Below are 27,631 nucleotides of genomic sequence, written 5' to 3'. Positions count from 1 at the left end.
CTGGGATTCAAACCACTGTCCTTCTGCATGCAAGGCAAATGCCTTACTTCCATGCCATCTCTCCGGCCCAGGCCTTAATTCTGGCTCTGCACTCAGGTCAGTAATATGTAAAGCAAGTTGCCCATCTACTGCACTATGACTATCTCAGTGAAAGGAAATTAAAAAAAAAAAATTTTTTTTTTTTGGTTTTTGGGCCACATCTGGCGGTACTCAGGGGTTACTCCTGGCTGTCTGCTCAGAAATAGCTCCTGGCAGGCACGGGGGACCATATGGGACAATGGGATTCGAATCAACCACCTTAGGTCTTGGATCAGCTGCTTGCAAGGCAAACACCGCTGTGCTATCTCTCCGACCCCGGAAATTTTAAAATTTTAAAAATACTCTTAAAAGTATTTTCATTAAGATTCTTTGTAAATCCACAATTTTAGAAACTGAAATGCACATGCCATTAAGTAGGGTGTTCTCATTAAATTGTGAAGTTAGTAGGCAAAAGTCTAACATACTATAATTATCCTATGATTATCTAATAATCATAATGGAATATCATCAATATTTCCAGTTAAGAGGTCCAATAAAATCATGTATAATGAGTTTGTTATTATAAGAAATGCATAACAAAAATGCAAGTTTCTATTATTGTCATGGCAATTGTCCTTAGGAAAAACATGATGACTGGTTTTATGAATCTGAGAACTAAAGTAATAGTTTTGATGTTAGTCTATATATTTATTTAAGCTATTGGTATAAAGTCATAATAAGCATAAAAAAAGTATTTTCAGCACCACTTTAATAGTTCTGTAAAAGATGCTTAGAAGATGCTGGGTGAATCCATGAATAGGAATGAAGTAAGTTGAAATTTAATCTAGAAATACTAGGTAGATGAACAATCAGAATGTGATATATTTTTTGTTTTGTTTTGTTTTTAAATAAGGACTACTCCTTGCAAGAGTTGGTTCAGCAAAGGTAGACCTGATGATTTAGAACTAGACTGGGGGCAGGAGTTACTAAGGAATTAAATTTAGGGTCTGACATAACAGAGGCAACATATGTAAATTGTCATTGGAGCCATCTCTCTGGTGCGAAGCCACTATTTTTGAATTTCTGTTCCTTCTTTGCAATTCCTTATGCAAGATTTAAAAACATTCTGTAATTAGAACTATCATGAGGTATGAAACCAATACTTGTAGCTTGAAACTTCAAAAACACCAATTTAACTTCATAAGTTAAAAATGCGGAAGGCTCCAAGCAGCTGATCCAGGTTCAATTCCTGGCCAACGCACCAGAGAAAAAGGAAAAAAAAAATGTGGAAGGTCCCCTGAAATCTGTTAGAAGCGATTTCTGAGTGCAAAGCCAGGAGCAAGCCCTGAACAGTGCCAGATGTAGGTCCCCCAACCCTTCCCCAATCAACAACAACAACAAAAAACCAAACCCAAAATGTAGATGGTGGGACCAGAGTAACACAGATTAAGGGCTTAATGAGGCCAACCCCAGTTGGGTCACTAGTACCTCATGGTCCTCTAAAAACCACTGAGGGCCACTGGGAGGGGTCTCCTGGCTTCCTGAGTACCACTAGGGAGATGCCCAACACAAGGAAAAAAATGATAAAATGTAAATGATACTAATATGGAACTGACACCTAGACTACTTAGCTACATAGAGTAAGGTGCTTGTCTTGCACACACCACTTGAATTCCATCCCTGACACCACATATATCCCCTGAGCCCTACTGGGTATGAACCTCCCTCCCCAAAACAAACAAACAAAATAAATCAATAAGATTATATTTGATATCTTGGGAGAGTTGAAGTCTGGTGTGCCTGAGCCACGAAGTGTGAGTTCTGGTGAGCACATGTGAATACACCTCTGAAAGCAACCCATAGGGGTGCTGCCAACCGAGACGGGTGGGCCCCAACCATGAGTTTTCCCACCGGTGAATATGTGTGCAAGGGCTGCAATGAAAGGGGTGCCAGCCTTGGGGGAGCAGCAGAACTTATAGCCTCAAGGGAACTCAAGAGTGCGCACGTACGTGCGTGCGTGCGTGTGTGTGTGTGTGTGTGTGTGTGTGTGTGTGTGTGTGTGAGAGAGAGAGAGAGAGAGAGAGAAGGAATGAAAATAAACTAGACTAAACCAAACAGAACACAGCGCATTTACTATTTGCCTATATCACAAATAATTGATAATTCTGCTTCTACCTTATAATCTGCTTCCCTTGGTGAACAGTGTCGCACCTATGTGGGTGTCGGAGTTGCTGCCTGTTGTCCACCAGTACATCTTTTTTTTTTCTTTTTTTCTTTTTGATTTTTGGGCCACACCCGGCAGCTCTCAGGGGTTAGTCCTGGCTCTACGCTCAGAAATCGCCCCTGGCAGGCTTGGGGGACCATATGGGATGCGGGGATTCAAACCACCATCCTTCTGCATGCAAGGCAAATGCCCTACCTCCATGCTATCTCTCCGGCCCCAGTACATCTTTTTTTGAGAAGTGTTTATTCAATTGTTTTTCTCACTTTTCTGACTAAGTTATTTGCTGAAATTGTGGTCACATCATGGTTAGCTGACATTTAAATTTTTTTTCTTTAATTGGGACTGGGGCGGTGGCACAAGTGGTAAGGCGCCTGCCCTGCCCACACTAGCCTTGGTTCGACCTTGGTTCGATCCTCCGGCGTCCCATATGGTCCCCAAGCCAGGAGCGATTTCTGAATGTATAGCCAGGAGTAACCCCTGAGAGTCATCAGGTGAGGTCCAAAAACCAAAAGAAAAAAATTTTTTTTCTTTAATTGGGGGAGGGAAGATTGGGTCACAACTGGTGCTTTAGGGCCCATACGTGGTGTCAAGGCTCAAATCAGCATCAATTGCATGCAGGGCAAGCACCTTAATTTTGCATTATTTCTCCAGTATGGTTACTTAATTTTTGCTAAGGGGGAAAAAATCGACAAAAAAAGATTTTCAAAGCTGCTTATTAATCATGATCTTGGAGTAGGAGGTGGTTTTCCTTCATGTGAAACCTATAGCACAAACAACCAAAGGGAAACCATTTTTGACTTTGTAAAAAATAAAAACCGGTATATGTAAAGGCACAATCAAGCAAATAAAATGATAATCTTAGGAAAAATATCAGAAATTGACTTCTAATAGGGCCTATAGCTTCTAACCCCATTTTTATAAAAGACAGAAACCTGATTTTAAAAAACAAGCAAGTGATCCAAATACACATCTCTTGGGAAGTTATCCAAATACAGACATATTAAAAATATATTACAGAAAGAAATACAATTTTGATAAATCACAACATGGATGAACCCAGAAAATATTATGCTACGTAAAAGAAGCCACTTATAAAAGCCATGTATCCTTTAATTTAAATTACATAAAATATCCTTAGTAAATCAATTCTGAGACAGAAAGGAATGGCTGTAAAAGATCAGGTGTTTTTGGGAGCAATTTGGGAATGACAAATAAAGGGCACTGGGTTTCTTTTAGGGCTGATGAAATGTAAGATCAAAATTTAAGATGCCCATAAATGAAATTTTAATATTTGGAGGAAGTTGGGCCACACCTGGTAGTGCTCGGGGCCATAGGCAGTGTTGGAGAGCAAATTGAGACCAGATAGATGCAGGGCAAGTGCCTTACCTCCTGCATGAGCTTTGGCCCCACAAATTAAACTTAATGATGGGTAAGGGGAGACTTATAAGTTTTTAGAGATATGAGGTTATATTCTTATAATTTTACACCTTAAATAAATAATATTTTAAAAATATTTCACCCATATTATTCTTATCACCCAATAATGTCTGTCTGACCTTCCCACAGAAACAGCAAAAATCTGGGGGGCTTAAATAAATAGTTTTCTTTTTTCTTTCTTTTTTTTTTTTTTTTTGGTTTTTCGAGCCACACCCGTTTGATGCTCAGGGGTTACTCCTGGCTAAGAGCTCAGAAATTGCCCCAGGCTTGGGGGGACCATATGGGATGCCGGGGGATTGAACCCTGGTCGCGATCTTTCCTTGGCTAGCGCTTGCAAGGCAGACACCTTACCTCTAGCCGCTGGCCCCAGATAAATAGTTTTCAATGGATTGAACAAATGATCTGCAGAAGGCATGTCAAAAAAAAAAAAAATCAGAGATTCAGGCACTAGAGAAATAGTTCAATGGATTGAACATGCATGCAGAGGGCCAAAGTGTGATGACAAGCACTTTGTGGCACTGCATGGTCCCCCCAGCTCTGCCAGCAGGGACTCCTGAATACTGCTAGTGTGGCCCAAAAATGAGAGAATGAGAGAGAGAAGAGAGAGAGAGATAAGGCAGTATCAGTATCAGTTCAAATTTTAGTTTAGTCACATACAACTAGAAGATGATGAGAAAGTTATCTAAGCTCCCTGGACTTCAGTGTAAACACCTGTTCCATAATCACTTGTACTCAATTTCATAGGCTCTCAGGATTACGGTGCTTAGAACAGGAGGCCTTCAAACATTAGTTCCACATCTTGGCTCACTGCTACAAGTTAGTGGAGTCATTCACTCTCAATAGTTATTAGAGAGTTAATCCTGTTAAGATCACCTGTGAAGGTCGGAGAGATAGCATGGAGGTAAGGCATTTGCCTTGCATGCAGAAGGACGGTGGTCCGAATTCGGCATTCCATATGGTCCCTCGAGCCTGCCAGGAGTGATTTCTGAGCGTAGAGCCAGGAGTAACCCCTGAGCACTGCCGGGTGTGACCCAAAAACCAAGGAAAAAAAAAAAGATCATCTATGTGTAAAGAATGGAAGGTCTTTTTTAAAAAAATCCCAAGAGGGGGCCAGAGAGATAGCACGGAAGTAAGGCGTTTGCCTTTCATGCAGAAGGTTATTACTTCGAATCCCGGCATCCCATATGGTCCCTCGAGCCTGCCAGGTGTGATTTCTGAGCCTGGAGCCAGGAGTAACCCCTGAGTGCTGCCGGCTGTGACCCCCCCCCCCAAAAAAAAAAATCCCAAGAGTAGGAGGAGAGAGTTCAGGACTGGAGCACATGTTCTGCTTGCAGGAGTCTTGGGCTCTATTCCTGGAACAATACAGTCCCCTGAGTACCAAAAACAACAACAAATTAGTTCTATATCAGGGAAATCTTGCCTAACCAAATCTTTATAGACAGGGAAGTCACTGAAAGGAAGGAACCAAATTCAGTGGCGAAAAGCATGAGCTCTTGGATTGGGTTTGATTTCTGACACCACAAAGAAAAAAGTAATATTTTTTAATAAACGACATATTACAATTAAATGTATTTGTTTTAGTGTTTTCTCTTAAGATTTCTGGGCCCGGAGAGCACAGCGGCATTTGCCTTGCAAGCAGCCGATCCAGGACCAAAGGTGGTTGGTTCGAATCCTGGTGTCCCATATGGTCCCCCGTGCCTGCCAGGAGCTATTTCTGAGCAGACAGCCAGGAGTAGCCCCTGAGCACCGCAGGGTGTGGGCCCCCCCCCCCCCAAAAAAAAAAAAGATTTCTGCTGTTTCTGCGTTCAAATCCTGGATGTTCTACTGTTCTCTGCCATCATGAGTACTTAAAAGAGATTTCTGGCCACTCCACAACCAGATGAATATAAGCAATGAAAAAAAAAAAGTGTGTGATTCCTATAAGGACCACAATCCAGCGGTGTAAATGCCCTTGCCAGAAAATGCAGGCCCCAGTAACCATGTGGTGATCACCCACAAGCACCACAGCTGTATATGTGAGCCTATGAGGCAACACAGCCAGCTGTCTGCAAAAGTCCCTGCATCTAACATACTTGTCACCATCACTACCAAGAACAGCAACGATAAAGGTAAGAGGGAGAGAAAGATAAATTAAAAAAAAAAAAAGGTTTCTGCTTTTATATATATATATATATTTGTTCAGAAATCTCTCCTGGCAGACTTGGGGGACCGTATGGGATGCCGGGATTCGAACCACTGACCTTCTGCATGCAAGGCAAATGCTTTACCTCCATGCTATCTCTCTGGCCCCGTGATTATATTTTTTAATGGTCTGTTTTGATGACACCATATAACAATTGTATTTTATTAAGAAGCTATTCGTTCTAATAAAGCCTAGTATTTAAGTCAGTTTTTTCTCTTGGCGTCACATCAGAGAGAGATCTGCCTGTTTTAAGCAGTGAAGACACTTGGCTATGTTTCTGTGAAACATCGTGGACAGAAAAAATGGCAGAGTGAACACGTTTAAAGCAAGTTAGAATTCCAACAGATAAAAGAGCTACAATGCCAAGGATAATAAGCTAAGAGGCTGTTAGCTACCTCAAAAAGGAAGTGAGGAGGTTTTAGTCTTGGCTGATAAAGGGTGTAATTGAAGAGGAAGGGGTAAATAAAGGCCATATTTAGAGAAAAGAGACAGAACTTGATGATTTACTGAATGTGGTACGAAAGAAGATCTGGAATAATGATCTGAAGAACCTTTTATGAATCAAGTGTGCTAGTATGCAAACTAAAGTTTGAAAATAGTTATCTACAAAGCATGCATTATAGGAAAATAAAGGGGCTAGTTTCACATATTAAAAAGTATGGATGGAGCTGGAGAGTTAGCACAGTGGTGTTTGCCTTGCAAGCAGTCAATCCAGGACCTAAAGTGGTTGGTTCGAATCCTGGCATCCTATATGGTCCCCTGTGCCTGCCAGGAGCTATTTCTGAGCAGACAGCCAGGAGTAACCCCTGAGCACCGCCGAGTGTGGCCCAAAAACCAAAAACCAAAAAAAAAAAAAAAAAAAAAAAAAGTATGGTAACAGAAAAGTCACAGTAACATTTCTTGTTGTCAGGAATGATGACTTGAAAAGGGTTAAAAGAAGAAACTAAAGCTGTATATTGTGACTCATTAGCAAAGAAAAGTGCTTTTCAAAGTAATATCCACAGAACTAGTATTATTTAGGAACTTACTGGACATGGTAATTTTTTTTTGTTTTGTTGTGTTTTTGTCATCACAGTTCTGCACCCAGGAACTTTTCCTGGTGGTAAACTGGGGTCCAGTGACTATAAGGCTAAGGCTTCCCCACTACCATCATTGGAGCCTCAGATATGACCATTCTTAGGCCCCATTCTACAAATACTGAAGCAGAAACTAGAGATGATGTCAGCTCTTGGGGTTTTAAAACTCTGACATGTGATTCTGCTGCAAGCTAGAAACTTTTAGTATAAAGGCTAGAATTGAAGTTACAGGTAAAGAAGTAGCGGAAAAAGTTAAGTCATTCAACCACTGATCCCTGGAAAGAAGAAAAACTGAAGTGGCCCCCCACATCCCTACTTTAAGGAGGGGAGGATTTATCTACATTAAGTAGGTAAATCACATACACAATGAAAGTTTGCCTTTGGCTAAATGATTATGAGAGTAAGCAAATCACGCATTTTTTATCTGGCTCACAAGCAATGATTGTTTCTTACATTCTGAAATGAGTTAAAACAACATTACTTTGTGACTGATATTAACTGAAATTCAGTCCTAATGTCTGTAAACAAATGCTACTCCCATTTGCTGCACTCTCTAAGGCTTCTCTCAGTAGCAAAGGTGAGCAGCTGTTAGGATGCTGAAAACATCCCTAGTGTCTTAACTACAGCAGAGAGCAACCCTGGGCTCCTTGCTCAGTCTGTCTGCCTGTGCGCTTCACCTTTGGTGTAGCCAAAAGAAAAACACACTTCAAAAGATCTAAACCGATGTGCTCTCAAAAGTGGGTTGGTTTTACAGGTCCTGGGGGGGTACAAAACAATCCAGGGATGGTGGGAGATTTGGCTGCAACTGGGTGCACTTTGTTCACTGGCTTCAAGATAGATTTCCATGAGGCTTTGAGTACTTCCTTCCCCTATGCCCCCTACCCTGGAAAAGGGACAGTTTTGGGAACCTCTTATCTAGTGTGTGTGGTGGTGTGTGTATGCGTGTAGGCATACAAGTGTTCCAAAACAAATATACTTAATGCTGTGAGTAAAAGGTGGCCTGGGACATTATTCTGGGCAGAATAATTGAGGAAGTAAACAAATACACTGTGGGTAGCACATGCTTGGAACACCTTCCCTAATGAATTTTCCAGTGGCATTCTGACTACAAAGTACACACAATATAATCATATAATGGGTTCAAATGATTTGGGAAACAAAAAACAAATAAAAAAAAGCCACACTGTATAATTACTTAATTACCCGAGAGATAGGAATGGCTCTGGAATGCCATTTCTGCTTATCAGGTATATACAGTAGCAGTCTTTTTCTTTAATGGGGGAGAAACATTCCTCACAATGTTAAGTTTTACAGGATACTGGAAAATGAAAACATGCCAAAGGAAGAATAAATGGTAGGCAATTTCTAGTCGTTTAGAATAAAACCCAAGCCTTTCCTAGTTTATTGTATGAACGCAGCTACAACGAATATAAAAATGACCATAGAAGAATAAACAGTATCAGAAATTGCAGAATGTTCTTCAGTTAAAACTTATATATATATATATATATATATATATATTGATAATGCATCATAACAGACCAGCTGAGCTTGAGATAAATGATAAACTATGAACTTTGGGGAAGAGTTACTACCATTAGGTTCCTAATTGTAAATGTTGTAGGTGGCCTATAGCAAAAGAGCTATTTTGTGGTTGACTGTGGAATCTAATCTATGTTAGACTAATTCTTTCATGATCTTGTTTTCTGGGTACAAATAACTTTCTTCTTAAAAATTAAGTAAGTTGAAGAAATACAGAGTAAAATGCTCAGTAATCTTTTAGATATCTTGTCTAATTGAAATTTCCTAATGAAAATGAAAAAATAATATGAAAAATGATCAAACATGATTTCAACCATGAGAACAGGCAGACACAGGTCTATCTAAACTTAAGGTACATTTAATGTAATGATTCATAGTGTCTCTAATAGAAAGATTCAGCAGTTCTCAATCGAGACCTTTATTCCTTCTCTGAATAAATGATGCCTGAAATTTTTATTCTTGTTCTAATGGAATTTCAATGGCCTTCACTGCAAATCTACTGGAAATTTTTGCATATTAAGTGGAAAAAATTAAATGATGTTAACCACATTTTAATGTGATTAAGGCTGACAGGGTCATTATTTCTGCTAATCACTCAGTTTAAGAAGCTCAAACAAAACTTTATAACAGACAAGGTTTTTAATTTTCTGTATATCGTGTTGAAATTTTAAAAAAATCTAGGCAAAAAAATAGGAGAAAAAGTCATACAACAATCCTAGACAAAAATCACTGAGTAGTTCTTAAAATTTGCAGATGGGTTTCATTATACTTAATCTGGTGATGTGAAAAAAAAAAGGCAAAACAATTTACAATGCACATGCTCCTTTGGTTTCTTTCCTTTTAAACAAAAGAGAGTAAGAAAATGTGCTTTGAGAATTCTAAGTTCTGTGTTTCCCATTTGCTGCTAAATGGAAACAAATATAGTTTTTTCTTTAGATCTTATAGCAAACTAAAACCAGGATTAATGCATTAATACTGTCTCAAGCAATTTTTCAATGTCCTATTTTCGAGATTAATTTTGTCACAGAGCTATGAATATTTCAAGTATATCAAGTATATTTCAAGTATATCAGCATAAACAAAAAAATCCTCACTGGTAAAAATTTCCAAAAAGAGTGACATTAATTACTGTCAGAAAAATAACAGGGTCTCCAATAATTAGCAATACTAATAACTAGTCTTCTATTTCAGCTAAGAAAATTACTTTGTTTATTGGTCATTCTATACTAGAAACTTAGTATTTTATGTTAATTACTTAAAATTGTAGATGTATTTGATACGATTTTTGTTTCACTTGAAAATTTTGCTTTTAAAAGTACATTATAATATTCTTTTTCTTTTCTTTTCTTTTCTTTTCTTTTCTTTTCTTTTCTTCTGTCTTTGGGTCATACCTTTTGTCTTTAGTGCTCTGACAGGCTACTCCTAGCTCAGCTCCTGATGGAGGTCTCTTCCAGCAGTCCTCAAAAGATCAAAGATTAGCCAAATACAGTGCTGGAGCTAAAACTGGGTCTCCTCCATGCCAAGCATGTGCTCGGTCTGTGGAGCAATCTTCCAGCTCAATATAGTATTCTGGAAGTAAAAATGAGTGAGGACCTAGTAAAAAAAGACTTAGACTGAACATGTCTATTATTTCCCACAAAGAATTAACGGTTGAGCTAGGCACAAAATCCATGCAAGTATTAAGAATGAACAAGTTCGTCACTCATCTTTTTTGTTGGCTAACAGTGCTTAACCAATGTTGGTTGCTGAAAAACATCTAAATGATGTTTTTCTAAATTCAGCAACAAAGATGGTAATTTCTAAAAATGACTCAAGGACTATAATTCATTTTGACATATGAAGGTAATATGACTATTTCTAATTCAGTAGTTATAGTTTTTACAGAAACAAAATTAATTAGCTTTTGGAAAGATATGACAAGCAAGTGATTTTTTGAAAAGAAACACACACCTGAAGTTCAGGCAGTCTGATTCATATTGATTCACCCCAATCTAGTAAACTTAAACCAAATTCAATGACTAAAAACAAAACATTTATACATAAAAATGATTAGGTAAATATATTTTGCATTGTAGTTTTCTAAAGCTGTATGAAACTATGATCTGTGTAAATAATAGTCAAACTGACAATTAAAAAACTTGAGCTACAGGTGCAAGTATCTTTTTCCAAATAAAATATTCATCTTTTTTCATGGTAAATTACTCAATCACATGCAAACAGATAAATGAGTTTACCTCACTGATCACAATCTGAGCAGCTAACAAAAGCAGAACACCTGGCCATAAGCAAGTCCTTTGAAATATAATTTAGTACTAAAGTTTGAGAAATTGCTATTCTGCTTTCCTATTAAAAATCACAACCAAATTCTTTTCAGTGAGAAACTCAGCCTTTCTTGGAGAAAGATGTGCAGATTTGTATAAATATCACAAAGTTCAATATTAATGCTATATTGTATCCTTAATCTTTGATGTCCACAGAAAGAATTAATATTGTTGAACTTAAAAAAATTTTTTTAGTGTGATGCCATGCACTGTTGCATCAACTAATAACCCTCTGGGATTTCTGTGCTCATCTGAAAAGAGTCCCCGCTGAATGTTCTAATGCATCTTATTGTGAATCTTCAGCAAATAAAACTTCATGTATGAGCTCATGATGTGCTTTGCTGCTGGAAAGTCACAGACTCTGTGGGAAGCTCTTTATCTTCCCAGCAGTTAGTTCTCTGAGAACATCAGTGCAGCTACTGTAGTTACCTGTAGATTACTTGTATTTTCTCACATCTGTGTCCAGCAATCTAAACCATGATGATAAAGGGTCATTAGGTTTTGAGTGAGGAAGGGGATGGACTAGACAATTTGCTCTGATAAGCTCCTTGTTGGGAGCTCTAGTTTAGAATGAGAAATGTCGGATATGTACAGGTTTACACTAAGAGTGGGAGAAAAAAACCAGGAATTTCACTTCTCTGCACTAACAATTAAAAGTGATGCGACTTAATGTCTAACTAATAGTCTACCAACTCAAATTTTATTGGAGGATTTATAATTAAAAGTATTTAAGAGAAATAATTTTCTGCTTGCAAAATGGACGTCTACGCTCTATTAGCTACAAAGATTCAGGTACAATTACTAAGATAACTGCTGTTTGGAGCACAGCAAAGCAATTTCCCACAGTGGGACTTACAGTTCAATTTACCAGTTGGGCAAATATTTTGTGCTCTGTAGTGGCCTAGAGAGTTAAAAGCTATAGGTAACATTTGAGCAGTGTTATACCTGGAAGAAAGTTTCTTCAATCCAAATGGATGATTTAGATTTCAAAGAGTATCCTAAAAAGATTCCCAAATTAGCGTTACATACTGTAAAAACTAACATGAGATGCAGTTGTCACAAGAACTGACTGATCTCCTACTTCTCTCAAAAAAAGAGCTCATAAACAACACTGAATTTTACTTTCATATTTCTGCTACTAAGTCACTGATACTTTAATCACCTTTCCCCAGCAATCAGATGGTAAATGCCCTACCTTGACTTAATAATAAAATACTAATTACTTGATTTCAAATGAGTTAATAAATTTGTGTCCCATTACAAAAATATTAACCAAAAAATTGGGGGCAGACTCTGGATATTAAGTTACATATCATATACACAGAATTGAAAGAGGTGCTTTCATTTAGTCAAAGACTCAAAAATAATTGGGCAAATTGTATACATGCTTACCTCTTTTCTTTGGTATGTGCTTATTTTAATATTTTATTTAACATTTAATATTTTATATATTTTCTTTTCTTTTGGTTTTTGGGCCACACCCGCCGTTGCTCAGGGGTTACTCCTGGCTGTCTGCTCAGAAATAGCTCCTGGCAGGCACGGGGGACCATATGGGACACCGGGATTCGAACCAACCACCTTTGGTCCTGGATCGGCTGCTTGCAAGGCAAACACCGCTGTGCTATCTCTCCGGGCCCTAATATTTCATATATTTTCAAAATACCTACCCATCTTCTTCCATTAGAAAATTTTAAGAAAAAAGTTAAAAGAAAGGGGCTAGAGCAACAGCACAGAGAATAGGGCATTTCCCTTGTATGCAGCTGACTCAAGTTGGATCCCTGGTATCCCATGTGGTCCTCCGCACCCTCCAGGAGAGATTTCTGAGTGCAGGACCCATAAGTGCTGCCAGGTGTGGCACAAAACAAAACAAAACAATACAAGTGAAAGAAATAAGATAACTCACTGCTTCAAAAAACTGTATTAGGCCAGAGAGATAGCACAGCAGCAGGGCATTTGCCTTGCCAGCAGCCAATCCAGGACAGATAGTGGTTTAAATTCCAGCATCCCATATGGTCCCCTGAGCCTCCCAGAAGTGATTTCTGAGTGCAGAACCAGGAGTAACTCCTAAGCACTGCCGGATGTGACCCAAAAACAAAAACAAAATTATATTAAAAGTACAAAACATATAAATATAAGTGTATATTATTTTAAAACACATCAAGTCATGATTTGATCTTTTGGTAAAAGTATTAAAATGGTATGCACTGGAATCAAGTGAAAGCTTTCCAATGCTGCTGGTAAGAAAAATAAATATTTTTAAAAATTCTTTACACAGGGCCTGGAGAGATAGCACAGCGGCGTTTGCCTTGCAAGCAGCCAATCCAGGACCAAAGGTGGTTGGTTCAAATCCCGGTGTCCCATATGGTCCCCCGTGCCTGCCAGGAGCTATTTCTGAGCAGAGAGCCAGGAGTGACCCCTGAGCACTGCCGGGTGTGGCCCCCCCCCAAAAAAAAATTCTTTACACAGGAGCCAAAGTGGTGGTGCAAGTGGTAGGGCATCTGCCTTGCACACACTAACCTAAGATGGACCACGGTTCGATCTCCTGACTTCCCATATGATCCCCCAAGCTAGGAGCGATTTCTGAGTGCATAGCCAGGAGTAACTCCTGAGTGTCACTGGGTGTGGCCCAAACCTCTCCTCAAAAAAAATTACTTACACAGGGGCTGGTGAGATAGCACAGCTGTAGGGCATTCGCCTTGCAAGCAGCCAACCTAGGATGGACGGTGGTTCGAATCCTGGCACCCAATATGGTCCCCCAAACTAGCCAGGAGCAATTTCTGAGCGCAGAGCCACGAGAAATCTGAGATCCGCCGGGTATAACACAAAAACCAAAAAAGGAATTTTTCTTTTCTCTCTCTCTCTCTCTTTTTTTTTTTTTTTGTTTTTGGGTCACACCCGGCTGTGCTCAGGGGTTACTCCTGGCTGTCTGCTCAGAAATAGCTCCTGGCAGGCACGGGGGACCATGTGGGACACCGGGATTCGAACCAATCACCTTCGGTCCTGGACCGGCTGCTTGCAAGGCAAACACCGCTGTGCTATCTCTCCGGGCCCAGGAATTTTTCTTTTCACAGCAAGAAATATTTTCCAACAGAATAAAGATAAATTAAACATTAAAAACTCCTATTCTTCCTTTCAAATACATGGATCCTTCCTTGTAAGACCAGAAAATGGAAATGTGTCACTATTCCAATGTAGAGACATGTCTTAAAATAAAAATAATAATAAAATATAACATTTTGGTAACAAATATGAGAATAAAAATCCATAATAATTATTCACACACCAAGCCACTATAAACCTAAGTCATTTCAGAAGACCTGAATGTGTCAGGAACTTTGACAATTATGACTGGAGCCAGGAAACTGTAGCAGTGCAGAATTTCTTATGAATTTCTCCAGTTACTTTTTATAAACGCTGTCTTGGATGACAGCTTAATGTGTACCACATGCAATATTTATTCTTCTTCAGTGTCAGACTGTCTAGCCATCCACGGGAATACAAAGAATGTCACTTATTAGGATAAAAGCACAAGGAAGGTAATCAAGGACATATGTAACATCAGCCAATCATGCCCGATTTCAACATCCTATTCCATTCATAACAGTTCAACAATTATTTGCTTACTGATAACTTGCTTTCAGGCTGTTTGTGTTCACCATAATGGTGGTTTGCATTTATTTTGCTCTTTAGAATTGGACACTTGCTGTGTTGCATATGTTTGTCAAAACTTTCTATCTTCTGTCAGAAAAGGCTTAGCATATCAACTAATTCCTATTTGTCAGGTACCACTAATATAACCATCAGTAACCCTTGGTGTCAATAAGGCACTGAAGTAACAATCAAATAACAAATGTATATGTATTAAATATTTCACAGAGAAAAATTTCTTTAAATACTAAGCAGTAAGAGTTGTTACTCTGAGCTAAGCTGTATCTGTCCTGTGAATAGTTAAGAATGCCTAACAGCACTGCTTTCTCTTTTGTTTGTTTTCCAAGGCTGTAAAGTGGATAGAAATTCCCAGTCTAAACTGGAGATTTTACAATTATACATACAAAGTGCCCAAGTTATACCCAGTTACATTAAAACATATACTTGGTCAGCCATACATTTTTTTTAATAAATTAAAACAATGTCCCATCACACACTGTAATCACGAAATAAGTGAGTGCAGAAGCATAATTACTTAATCATACTTCATCAGAAAACTTTAATCAGATATTGCATTGACAATGTATTCTAGTAACGTTTAAAAGCTTTAAATAGTACTTTCAAAAGATCTAGACAAATAAGGTATTTATTTCTCAAGAGAGAAAGAAAACAAATGTTTGATATAATCTCCACATCTCTCTTGGCCTGGTTAATTCTCCCCTCTTCTGTCTCTATCTGTTTGTTCTGAATTAAAGCTCTATGATGAAAGGAATATTCCACATATGCTACTCTATACATTATCAACGTAAGATACAAAAAAACTCTCCTCTACTTTTAGATAATATTAAAAACATCATTACAGATTGCTCTTTTCCAGGCTACATATATCTTGTAAACTAGTGATTTCTCTTCATTTATAAAAGATATTATAGCTACTAACTGTAAAAGTAAACATAGATGACTGGAAAACGCTTGTGGAATGTTGAAAGACAGTAGGGATTATTCTCCATTTGACTGGTCTTGGGCTGCACCCAGCAGTCCCTGAGGGTTAGTCCTGGTTCAGTACTTAGGGGTTGCTCCTTGCGGCACTGAGCAAACAATATGGTGCTGGGGGGGTAGTCAAACCCAAGCCTCACATTACAGATCAAAACTGGATTAGCTGAATGCAAGAAAAGAACAAAGGCCCTGTACTATCTCTCTGGCCTCAAGAGATTGTAGTTTTAGTGTGAAGACACATAAACGTGTGTGAACACAGAGGGAAAACTGAACCCAGGGCCTCCTCTAGATGAGCCCTTTAGTCTACCTCCCAGCTACATCTCTGGTCTCCATATACTATTTTAACTGATGTCCCTACAAAGGGTTCTTAAATTGGTATGTGTTTGGGTAACTTTCTCAGAATTAAGTCCTTTATGGGATAAAGATGTGGGTTTAGATATCAGTTTTGTATTGAACTTCTTTAATCACAGCATAATCAATTCTTAGTTTGATACTTTTCGAGCATGAACAGTTTAACGATGACTCCCTTTTACATTACTGAAGCTGCAGTGACAGGAGATATGGCGAGCACATGACATATTTCTCAGCCTTATCTTTCTTCCTAGCTTTACCAATGCCCCAATGCTCACTCTGGCATAGTGGTAAAGAACATGATTCTGGGGGCCGGAGAGATAGCATGGAGGTAAGGCGTTTGCCTTTCATGCAGGAGGTCATTGGTTCGAATCCCGGCGCCCCATATGGTCCCCCGTGCCTGCCAGGAGCAATTTCTGAGCCTGGAGCCAGGAATAACCCCTGAGTACTGCCGGGTGTGACCCAAAAACCAAAAAAAAAAAAGAACATGATTCTGAGACATGCTTAGTTCTGAATCTTGGCACCAGTGACTGTTTATGTGAACTTAACTTATGTCTTCAAATCCTTTCTGTTCGTTTGTTTTTGGGTCACGCCAGTGGTGCTCAGGGTTTACTCCTGGTTCTGTATACTCAGATCACACCTAGCAATGCTTGGAATTGAACTGGAATCAGTCGCATGCAAGGCACATGCCTTATCCCTGTACTATCTCTTCAGCATAAAATTCCAAAATCATAAATTTTCTTGCCTTTACTTAATAATGGGACTTGCTTCATAAGGGTTGCTGACAATTTTAAGTGTCTAGTTAAGAAATTGGTTAAATGCACACTATATGTTAACTAATAATGTCTACTAACACAATTTAAGAATATCAAACATGGTGCCGGAGAGATAGCACAGGGCATAAGCATTGTATTGCACATTGCTGATTCAGGACGGATGGTAGTTCGAATCCTGGCATCCCTTATGGTCCCCCATGCCAGCCAGGAGCAATTTCTGAGTGTAGAGCCAGGAGGAACCCCTGAACACTGCTGGGTATAACCCCAACCCCCAAATATCAAACTTATCATAAGGTGTTTTTTTCTTCTTTTGGTTTTTGGGTCACACCCAGCAGCACTCCGGGGTTACTCCTGACTCTACACTCAGAAATCGCTCCTGGCAGGCTCAGGGGACCATATGGGATGCTGGGATTCGAACCACAGTCCTTCAGCAAATGCCCTACCTCCATGTTATCTCTCTGGCCCCCTATAAGGTATTTTTTTAATTGTGGGAGTGGAGGAGCTGTGTGTGTGTCACACCCAGGACAGAGATACTCCCATCTCAGTGCTTAGGGATTGCTGGTATCACACAGAGCAGAGTATCACACAATGCTAGGGAAAGTACACAGCCTCACAAAACAAAGCATGAACTCATGCCTTTGAGTTATTTCTCTGGTTCTATATATCATTGTTATATTTCACATTCCCTGCCCATTTATATCTCAACTCCTTTACCCCATGCAATGAAAAAGTATTTCACCCCCCCCCCCCTTTTTTTTTTTTACCTTTGAGACACACCTGGTGACACTCAGGGTTACTCCTGGTGCAGTGTTAAGGAGTTGCTCTTGGCGATGCTGGAGTACCAAAATGAGGGATTGGGAGTCAAACATGAATCTCTGCAGGCAAAGAAGCTTGCTGAGAGAACTCTCTAGCCCCTAAAGAATTATAGCTTATTATTTTTATTTTTATTTTTTGTTTTTTGGGTCACACCTGGTGGTGCTCAGGGGTTATTGCTGGCTCTAAGCTCAGAAATCGCTCCTGGCAGGCTTGAGGGACCATGTGGGATGCCAGGATTTGAACCACTGTCCTTCTGCATGCAAGGCAAACACCCTATCTCCATGCTATCTCTCCGGCCCCTTATTCTTTCTTTTCTATGCTATTGCTCTGGACCTGAAGAAATATTCTTTTTTTTTTTTTTGGTTTTTTGGGCCACACCCGGCATTGCTCAGGGGTTACTCCTGGCTGTCTGCTCAGAAATAGCTCCTGGCAGGCACGGGGGACCATATGGGACACTGGGATTCGAACCAACCACCTTTGGTCCTGGATCTGCTGCTTGCAGGGCAAACACCTCTGTGCTATCTCTCCGGGCCCTGAAGAAATATTCTTAATGAGTTGCATGGCATGCATGAAAAAATTTATTATATTGTTTTAAAATATCATAGTTACACTGTACATATAATATGTCAAAACTTATATAGTTATATGATCTGTAGTTACAGTTGTTTTCTAGATTCTAGTCTGAATCTATTTTGGACGGGAAAATCATGCAATTTTGTTGTTGTTTTGGACCACATCTGGCGGTGCTCAGGAGTTACTCCTGGCTCTGTGCTCAAAATCGCTCCTGGCATGCCTGGGGGAACCATGACATGCCTGAAATAGAATCTGGGTCTATCCCAGATTGTCCCCATGCAAGGCAAATGCCTTGCTATTGCTCCGGACCTGAAGAAATATTCTTTTGTTTGTTTTTGGGTCACACCCAGCAGCGCTCAGGGGCTACTCCTGGCTCTGCGCCCAGAAATCGCTCCTGGCAGGCTCGGGAGACCATATGGGATGCTGGGATTCGAACCACTGACCTTCTGCATGCAAGGCAAATGTCTTACCTCTATGCTATCTCTGGCCCTGTATGTGGTTTTTGAACCATTTATATGTTGGTAGCTCATCAATTTGAAATCAGGAATATTTTTCTAAAGAAAATATTTGGTAGCCTTAGGCTATCTCTCTGGCCCCACATTCAAGGTTCTTAATTCAGCTGTCCTCGCACACTGTGAGTGGGTGTTCTGAGGGAGCGAGGAGAATGTCACACTCATCTGTGCTCAGGGCTTAACTCTTGGCTCTGTGCTCAGAATAGTCAGATACCTAAGAGTCAAATAGTACCATTTTTGATACCTTGTGAATTAATCAGATTTTTAAAGATGTCTCATAATCTAATGTTTTTGATGGAAAAATAGCTTTTCAGTTAATTTAGAAAAAGAAATTAAGGGGCCGGAAAGATAGCATGGATGTAGGGCATTTGCCTTGCATGCAGGAGAACGATGGTTCGAATCCAGGCATCTCATATGGTCCCCCGAGCCTGCCAGGAGCTATTTCTGAGCATAGAGCCAAAAGTAATCCCTGAGTGCTGCCAGGTGTGACCCAAAAACCTAAATAAATAAATAAATAAAGAAAAATAAAAATAAAGAAAAAGAAATTAAAAGTTAGAGTAATGGGGGACCGGCGAGGTGGCGCTAGAGGTAAGGTGTCTCTGCCATGCAAGCGCTAGCCAAGGAAGAACCGTGTCCCATCTGGTCCCCCCAAGCCAGGGGCAATTTCTGAGCCCTTAGCCAGGAATAACCCCTGAGCATCAAATGGGTATGGCCCAAAAAACAAACAAAAAAAGGGGAAAAAGTTAGAGTAATGGGGCTGGAGAGATAGCATGGAGGTAAATAAAGCATTTGCCTTGCATGTAGAAGGATAGTGGTTCGAATCCCGGCATCCCATATGGTCCTCCGAGCCTGCCAGGGGTGATGCAAAAACCAAAAAAAAAAAAAAAAAACCAAAAAAAAAAAATCAAAAACAAAAACAAAAAACAACCCCCCCAAAAAAGTTAGAGTAACGGTATTAGTCTTAAATATAGATGTTAATGCTACAAATTATGACTAAGCAAAATAGGAGGACTGAGAAGAGAGCAAACATGTGCAAAGGCATCTTTTTTTTGTTTTGTTTTTGGGCCACACCCGGCGGTGCTCAGGGGTTACTCCTGGCTGTCTGCTCAGAAATAGCTCCTGGCAGGCACGGGGGACCATGTGGGACACCCGGATTCGAACCAATCACCTTTGGTCCTGGATCGGCTGCTGGCAAGGCAAACGCCGCTGTGCTATCTCTCCAGGCCCAGGCCCGCAAAGGCATCTTAATTGCTGTGCTCTGGGTCGCTAAAAATCAGACCTTAGAGTTGATTTCCTCAATTTTTTCCTTCTTTTTCTTTATTTATTATTTTAAGGCTACACCTGGTTGTGGTTGGGGCTTACTCCTGGCTCTGTGTTCAAGGATCACATCTAGCAGTGTTTGGAGGACCACAGGGGACTGACTCCAGGCTGACTGAAAGCAATGGAAGGCGAGTGCCTTGCCCATTGTACCATCTCTCCAGCCCCAATTTCTTTCAGTTCTTTAGTAATCTTTACTGTCTTACTTTCAACACACACATAATTAAAAAAAATAATAATAATAATAAAAAGGGAAATGAAGGGCCGGAGAGACAGCATGGAGGTAGGGCATTTGCCTTGCATTCAGAAGGACGGTGGTTCTAATCCTGGCATCCCATATAGTCCCTTAAGCCTGCCAGGAGTGATTTCTGAGTGTAGAGCCAGGAGTAACCGCTGAGCGCTGCCAGGTGTGACCCAAAAACCCAAAAAAAAAAAAAAAAAAAAAAAAGAGATAAAGATAAAGGATAATGCACTGAAGATGTTAAAGAGGCTTTATAAAGAATCACCAGTGGAAGTTGTTCATGTATCAACAGCAAAAATGTTTGCCTGTGGGGTCGGAGAGATAGCACAGTGGGTAAATAGGGCATTTATCTTGCAGTAGCCAGCCAGGTTCAATTCCCAGCATCCCAGATGGTCTCACGATCTGTCAGGACTGATTTTTGAGCATTTAGGAGTAACCCCTGAAAGCTGCCATGTGTGGCCTAAACCCCACTTCCCCCTATCCTCAAAAAAGTGATTGCCTTCAAGTATGAGACTCGGAGTTAGGTTTTCCGCATGCTCTGGACAGTTCCAGAGACTCCACTGTTTGGGACACCTGCATCCGTACTCTCCAACAGACTGTGTGATTCTTGCCATACGCCACCAGCTATGTGCAAGCAGCACAACTGGACTGATGAGCACCATAGCGAGTGTCTAAGCACCACACTCAGACATGCACAACCAAATGTGCAGGCACTATACTAGTGGCGTGTGTGTGACACCCAATCTTAACAGCGACTACAGCAGAAGAAAGGAAAGCAGAAAGAATTTGGGGTGAGGGGAAGAGTGGCCAAGGAGGTTACTCAAAAAACTGGAGTCCAACAAATCATGCTAAAGCATGGTACCTTGAACTCTTTTTTTTTTTTTTTTTTGGTTTTTGGTTTTTGGGTCATACCCGGCAGCACTCAGTGGTTACTCCTGGCTCTGTGCTCAGAAATTGTTCCTGGAAGGATCGAGGGACTATATGGGATGCCGGGATTTGAACCACCAACCTTCTGCATGCAAGGCAAATCCTTACCTCCATACTATCTCTTCAGCCCCGTACCTTGAACATTTTAAAAATATTTTAAAAAATGAAAAAAAAAAATAAGTCCTTTAAAAATTTCAGTGGCCGGAGAGATAACATGGAAGTAAGGTGTTTGCCTTCGTGCAGAAGGTCATTGGTTTGACTCCTGGTATCCATATGGTCCCCAGAGCCTGCCAGGAATGATTTCTGAGCATGGAACCAGAAGTAATCCCTGAGCGTTGCCAGGTGTAACCCAAAAACCAAAAACCAAACAAACAAAAAAAAAAAAACCAACAACAAAAAAACATTACTGTAACACTTAAAGATGTACTCTAATGGAGTTCAAGGCATGACAACATTATCAAAGCTAAAAAAGGTGAAATCATGGGGCTCCGTCTGTGAAAAGGGGCTTGAGGGGCTCAAAGGGATGATGGTGGAGATGCAAGGGGGTGTGGCTACTGCACAGACAGTGCACAACTACAGGCCTTTGTTTTGGAACAAAATTGTTTAAAAGCATGGGATTACAACAGTAAGATATATATATATATATATACATACTTACATATAAAGTGTACTATACTACACATATAATCTATATGCTATATGGTACATTGTATTTTATGTTATACAAGGTAAAATATCTAGGAGAATTAAAAAGTAGATAAATCACACGTCCATTATCATTTGCATTTTCAGTATGATAATTAAACTAGGGAAATATGGTTTATATACTGTAATTTAAATTTAATTTTAGGTCATTCCTGGCTGAACTCAGAGCTTACTTCTAGCTCTACACTCAAGGGATGACTCCTAGTGGCACTTTTTTTGGACCACATAGTATAAGGCAAACACCTTAGCCCCATTCTATCTCTCAGGTCCCCTAGAACACATTTTTGTTTGTTTGTTTGTTTGTTTGTTTTGGGGCCACACTTGGTGATGCTCAGGAATTATTTCTGACAGTGTTTAGTGGACCATATGGGATGCCAGAGATTAAACAGGGGTTGGCCATGTGCAAGTCAAATACCCTACCACTGTATTATCTCTCTGGCCACTTAGAATACATTTTAAATGAATATTCTGAAGATTAGAGAGAGAGTACGAGGGTTAAGTTTGCTAGTTTTGCATTCAACCAGCACTTCCAAATGTGACCTATATTTTCCCCTTCCCCCGATGAAGATTCTGATGAATTATCTTCTGCTACACAAACAACTAAGCAATTAGTCAGGAGTTAAAGAGTTAATAGTTCACAGAAAATCAGGACATTAATACTAGTATTTAAAACTCTAGAGTACCAAAATTCTTATAGTAAAAAAATAAAAATGTTATAATATGAACTCTCCAATGAATAAACAGAAGATACTTCAAGTTTCTTTTCTTTTTTTTTTTTTTTTGGTTTTTCGGGCCACACCTGTTTGACGCTCAGGGGTTACTCCTGGCTAAGTGCTCAGAAATTGCCGTATGGGATGCCGGGGGATCGAACCACGGTCCTTCCTTGGCTAGCACTTGCAAGGCAGACACCTTACCTCTAGCGCCACCTCGCCGGCCCCTATACTACAAGTTTCCTAGAATTCATTTTCTTAGTAGGACCATTCAGCAGTCCTCAGCATTCAGTCTAACCTTCAAAAGTCCATTTAATTTACAGTGTAGTCAGACTACAACATTCCCTCTAAAGGTAAATCTTGTAAATGGGGAACACAGAAGACAGCGTGGGAGGGACAGCAGAGAATATAATATTTCCCACCTGTCTATCCTGAGTAAGTAGGAGGTATTAGGAAAAATCCTGAAATTGCTCCCAAAGGGGCCCTCTTATTTCCATTTCTTTTCAACAGCCTTCTCCCAGGGGAAAAAAATGTTACTCAGACCCTGCATATTGCATTAAGGTTCCATTTTAAACCCATTACAAGAGAGGCTGGAGAGACAGTACAGTAGGTGGAGCACTTGACTTGTACACGCCTCTTCTTCCTGGCTCAATCCCCAGCTCTTCTTATGGTCCCCAGAGCACTGCCTAAGTGATCTCTGAATGCAGAACCAAGAGTAAGCCCTAAGCAAAGTTGGGTGTGCTCCCCCACACCCCTGAAATAAAATTGAACAATTAAATCTTTTCCAAGAGAAACTATATCTCCTAATTCCAACAGTCCTAAGATTTTTGGGTTTCAAAATTTTCCATCTCTATCAATACTAATCAAAATTTGATGAATATTATTCATTTCAACTCAGTTTTAGAAACAAAATTTGACTCAAAGCTACTAAACTTTGGAGCACAGATTTAAAAGAAAATTAAATAGTTCTTGAATGATTTACCAAAGTGATGAGGGTGGGGGGGAGTCTCTACATGAAACACTATAGTTAAAAGCCAAATGCTTCACCAGTGCAACATTGCCATGACCAATATCCCAGGTGTCCTTCCTCCCCACCCCACACCGGCCTCTACTCTAGACAGGCTTTCTACTTCCCTCATTCAGTCACATTTTGTTATGTTAGTTCTCAGTGTAATTATTTCTGTGACGGCACTAAACGATCCCTGTGGTAAGGATTTTATATATATATATATATATAAAAAAAGATAAGGCCTCCCAATTTTTACCATAGGCTGTGTTCTTTACACTGACTGTACAGAAAGAGGAGGACAATAAATGCACCCCATATACACCTCAACACAGTCTTCTTTGCCTGGTTTGTATTGTGAATTGGGGACCAAAAAAAAAGCCAAATGCTGGGAGGCCAGAGAGATATCATGGAGGTAAGATGGTTCAAATCCCGGGATCCCATAATGTCCCCTGAGCCTGCCAGGAGTGATTTCTGAGCAAAGCCAGGAGTAACCCCTGAGTGCTGCTGGGTGTAACCCCCAATAAACAAAACAAAACAAAAAAATGCCAAATGCTGCTTTTTATTTCCTAGCTTATTTATGCTTATACATATGGGGGGATATGTTTTATTTCACAAGAAAACCCTGGGGAGGAAACTGGAGGGGCCATACCTGGCAGTGCTCAGGAATTGCTCCTGGCAGGCTGTGGAGCCCATAAGGGATTGAACCTGGGTCGGTCAACATGCAAGGCAAATTCCCTCCCATTGTGATATTGCTCTGCCCCCACCCCTTTTGGTTTTTGGGCCACACTCAGTGACTGCCAGGTGTTACTCCTGGCTATGCACTCAGAAATCGCTCCTAGCTAGGGGGCCCACATAGGACACCGAAATCAACCAGGTCCGTCTTGGATCTGCCACTGCAAGACAAATGCCCTACTGCTGTGCTATCGCTCCGGCCCCATACTTTTTTTTTTTAAAGAGCTTTAGCATCCTGACATTTTTAAAAATGGCCTTATTAAATGAAGTCAAATTCTTTAGCTATTTTAAAAAAGATAGAAGTCTTGAAATACTTGGTATGTTATATATTTGAAGATGAGTAAGGCTCAAGATAGTGCTAATAGAAATATTGGATCATTCCCAAAGTACTGCTTTCTCTAATTTAGTGAAACATCCTGCAAAAGGAAATTATAGTATTCGGCAAAAATGCAAATAGGCAAAGGGAATTTCCAAATATGAACAATGTGGTATTTCAACAGCATTCTGTTCACATAAAAATGTGATTTATGGGGGCCGGAGAGATAGCATGGAGATAGAGCGTTTGCCTTGCATGCAAAAGGACAGCGGTTCGGGCCCGGAGAGATAGCACAGCGGCGTTTGCCTTGCAAGGAGCTGATCCAGGACCAAAGGTGGTTGGTTCGAATCCCGGTGTTCCATATGGTCCCCCGTGCCTGCCAGGAGCTATTTCTGAGCAGACAGCCAGGAGTAACCCCTGAGCAAGGCCGGGTGTGGCCCAAAAACCAAAAAAAAAAAAAAAAAAAAAAAGGACAGCGGTTCGAATCCCGGCATCCCATATTGTCCCCGGAGCCTGCCAGGAGCAATTTCTGAACGTAGAGCCAGGAGGAACCCTTGAGTGCTGCTGGGTGTGACCCAAAACAAACAAACAAAAAATAGCCAAAACCATTTAATGAAAAGAAATTGACAAATAATATAATATGTATGTACGAATACAGTGAAAGATAGAAGTCTTTTTAAGTGAAAAGATGCCCAAATGGGCATAGATCTCTTCCTTCTCACTTGTTAGCTTTCCATTTATGATTGTCTTCTTTCTTTCTTTTTTTTTTGGTTTTTGGGCCACATCTGGCAGTGCCCAGGGGTTACTCCTGGCTGTCTGCTCAGAAATAGCTCCTGGCAGGCACGAGGGACCACGGGATTCGAACCAACCACCTTTAATCCTGGATCGGCTGCTTGCAAGGCAGACACCACTGTGCTATCTCTCCAGGCCTGATTGTCTTCTTTCTAAAATAAATTCTTTAACTCTCAAGATCCTGATCAGAGAAAGTAACAAATAATCAGTTCCACAAAATATATTAAACAGAAATTATATGGCCTTCTAAATTACAATTACTTTGGCTACTATTTCAAAGATTTATTTAATCTTAGTTTTAGGCCACACCCAGAGGTGCTCAAGGGCCACTTCCGACCTCCTGGTTCTATCTGGGATCAAGCCTGGCTTGGCTGACTGTGTGCAACCTCCCTGCTGTATTATCTCTCTCACTGCATTTCCAAGTTTTATTGCACAAATTAAAACATAAATAATTGAGCATAATCCAGTAACAGAACCAATCAGAAGTAATCATAGAAAGTGATAAAGAGATGGAACATTAGGGAGGTATTTTCTTTTGAGATTCATTAATATGCCTTACTTCAATACAATTAATATTTTATGAGTTATAAACTAATCTTTTAAAGAAAACAATCACTCCACGGTGCTTCAAAATAAGTCTGTTATGTCCATTGACCCCACTGTATATGTCAAAGTAGCAAAAAGTAAAAATAGAGAAAGAAAAAAAATGTAAAAACCTCCACTTGTCCTCACAAAGTCATCAACAATAAAAAGTCTTATTTATGGAAAGCGCCACAAATCATAGTCTGTAAATTTTCATTCATCTAAAAAAACTCCTGGGATGTTAAAATGAATCTACTAATAGTATTTCACGATTTCCAGGCTGTAAAAATAAGAACACACTAAGAATAAATAATGTATTCTCATGGCCATCTTGTTACGTAATTCAAGTGAAGCTGACAATATTCCTCAAGACTATATGAATCACATGCAATAAAAATAAACTTTAGAGGGCCCGGAGAGATAGCAAAGCGGCGTTTGCCTTGCAAGCAGCCGATCCAGGACCAAAGGTGGTTGGTTCGAATCCCGGTGTCCCATATGGTCCCCCGTGCCTGCCAGGAGCTATTTCTGAGCAGATAGTCAGGAATAACCCCTGAGCACCGCCGGGTGTGGCCCAAAAGCCAAAAATAAATAAATAAATAAATAAAAATAAAAATAAATAAACTTTAGAGAACAGAGTGATAGTACAGTAGTTAGTGTTTGCCTTGCAAGTGGCCAATCCAAGATCAATCCCCAACACTCCATACAGTCAGTCTCCTGAGCATGTCAGGAAACATTGTCAGGTGCAGTCACCCTCCAAAACAAAACAAAACAAAAACAAGAAACACTGCAAAAATATTTCAGGGTTTGACTTTACCAGACTAATATAATTAAATGTAATTTAAGAAAATGTGTTCATATCAATCATGCTTTATTATATATGATATGTATATATATATAATAAGGTATATTCTTGCAACTACATAAGTTGAATGTAATTTCAAATCTGCATAAATGCTTCTGTACTTAATAATTTAAGAATATTCATTCCCAGTGCAATAAATAGTACAGCAGGTAGGGCACTGCCTTAAACATGGCCAACCTGAGATTGATCCCTGACATCCCATATGGTTCCAGAGTAATTTCTGAATGCAGAGCAAGGAGTAACACCTAAGAATTACTGAGTGTGGACCAAAAGCAAAGAAAACAAAGTTATTGTAGTTGAGTTTCAGACATCTAATAATTGAACACCAATTCTACCACCAGTGTCAACTTCTCTTTACCAGTGTTCTATGCTCCATGTCCATCCCTGCCTGCCATCTTCATAAGGCATATTACAAAGTTCCAGTGATTGCAACTTAAATCTCAAATTTTCAGTGTTGATGAATTCATGTTTTGCTATATAGCTATACTATTCTTTCATATCATCACTATGTCTAAATCTCAGACCCAATTTCCCCCATTACTTACTTTCCTTTCTTTACTTCACTGTTATCTCCTCCCTACACTCTAAGGTCACGGGTGATCTAAGCACCCCCCCCACCCTTTACTATTTTATGTTATTACATTACTTTGTCCTAAATCACATGTTCTATGTGATCTTTTCAAAGTAGCATATGTGTTAAGATTTTAGCTCCAATGAATAATCTTGTCAGATATTGATGACTTCCTACAGAAGCTTTTTTTTTTTTGGTTTTTGGTTTTTGGGCCACACTCGGTGGTACTCAGGGGTTGTTATTCCTGGCTATTCGTTCAGAAATCGCTCCTGGCTTGGGGGACCATATGGGACAACATGGGATAGAATCATGGTCTGTCCTAGGTCAGCCGCTTGTAAGGCAAACGCCCTACTGCTGCGCCACCGCTCCAGCCCCCCTTCAGAAGATATTTTTTA

The 27,631-nt window shown here is 39.9% G+C and overlaps 1 protein-coding gene and 1 non-coding gene across 3 annotated transcripts in view; one reads left to right on the top strand and one right to left on the bottom strand.

Moving 5' to 3' along the window:
- Positions 1-27,631, bottom strand: part of OLA1 (Obg like ATPase 1) — a 185,255-nt gene that overhangs the window by 14,826 nt on the left and 142,798 nt on the right. The window lies entirely within an intron of this gene.
- On the top strand, positions 23,621-23,753 carry LOC126010171 (small nucleolar RNA SNORA51). The gene has a single exon (XR_007496301.1). It is a non-coding gene; the product is annotated as a small nucleolar RNA SNORA51 (small nucleolar RNA).

Source organism: Suncus etruscus, chromosome 5 (genome assembly GCF_024139225.1).
Source record: "Suncus etruscus isolate mSunEtr1 chromosome 5, mSunEtr1.pri.cur, whole genome shotgun sequence".
NCBI lineage: Eukaryota > Metazoa > Chordata > Mammalia > Eulipotyphla > Soricidae > Suncus > Suncus etruscus.
Note: the sequence above shows the minus strand (reverse complement) of the source record. Positions and strands in the feature narration are given on the sequence as shown.